This window comes from Medicago sativa, chromosome 8 (assembly GCF_051527215.1).
Source record: "Medicago sativa cultivar Bolivia chromosome 8, Bolivia_mono, whole genome shotgun sequence".
Classification (NCBI taxonomy): Eukaryota; Viridiplantae; Streptophyta; class Magnoliopsida; order Fabales; family Fabaceae; genus Medicago; species Medicago sativa.
Genome location: NC_140756.1, coordinates 68,065,338 through 68,066,782, shown reverse-complemented (window position 1 = coordinate 68,066,782; position 1,445 = coordinate 68,065,338).

Below are 1,445 nucleotides of genomic sequence, written 5' to 3'. Positions count from 1 at the left end.
TTCACGTAAACAAACACTATTTTAAAGCTGGGTAAAAAAATTCATTTCCTAAAAATAAATAGTTGAAACAATAATGTGAGACCACAACCCCTAAAAAAATGTGAGACCACAAAACATTAGAAAGTTAGTTGCTCTCAAATAGAAAACGACACTTAAATTTGTTTTTTTTTTATTACATGAGTAAAAATAAGCAAAAAAAAAAAACTGAAAATAAAGACCAAGCACAAGAGTATGAAACTCTCATGACATCCGCAAGAATGACTAATTGAAGCTCAATCGAAGGATGGTTGAGAATCATCAAGTTACTAGAAGCTCTAACTCCAAGTTTATCGAGAACGTCTACACTCATATTATCTTCTCGAAAAGTATGTTGAAGTCGCACGGTCCCATCCTTTGCCAAAAATTGACAAATTATCTCAATCTCGTTCCTATAATGGTTATATCTAACATCCACCGTTTGGATCAACAAATGGTTTTAAGGGAATCTGAATAACATATAATGTCTATGAACTTGCTTCCCACCAAAGATGAATGTCGTGAAACAAAGCCATGATCTTTGCATGAAGAATGTTAGAGTAACTGATGCTACCATAATAACCCTTGATGAATTTGTCATTATGATCCCTTATTAACCCGGGTGTGAATTAGTGAGGTGGATGCAAATTAACAAACATTCACCGATCAAGTTTGCAAAACTAACCGTTAATTTATTAATTTTAAATAATAAACATCAATGGTTTTTTGTGTCCAATCAACTTCTCTTCCCTCGACCCAAGAGCGCTTAGATGAGATGGAACGGGTCTCTTCTAGCTTAACCAAGGTCCTGGGTTCGAATCCAGCCTTGGGCATGCAGCAACGTTAAAACTCTTAGGGAGAGCCTGCCGCCCATTTGGGTCCCACAATGCTCGAGGGATTAGTCTCTGCAGTTGCGCACGGAGGATACCCGGTTTACACCCAAAAAAAAAAACTTCTCTTCCATCGGTCGTCATTCAACTTGAGAGCATTGATTACTTGTATTTACTGTGACGCCACAAATACATAAATCTATTCTAAATCGATCTACTCACATCTCTTTCCTCCAATCTATTCTATTTCTCGTCCCTGAATGTCTTCAACTTTAAGAACATTGATTACTTGTATTTACAGTGACGTTAGAAATACACAGATTTATTCTAAATCTACCTATATTTCTTTCCTCCAATCTATTTTATTTCTCTTCCCCCGCCAGTCTTTCAATTTCAAGAACATTGATTACTTGTATTTATGGTGACACTACAAATATGTAGATATGCTTGCTAATAAGAGTTATCATAATCCCTAGTTTGCCTTCTTAGTTTGTTTTTGTTTCATGGTGTTAGAGGTAGGGGTGGCAAATGGATGGTTTGGATGGATATGGATCTGGATGAAAATGGATGGATAAATAAAAATCCATTAACCATTTACAA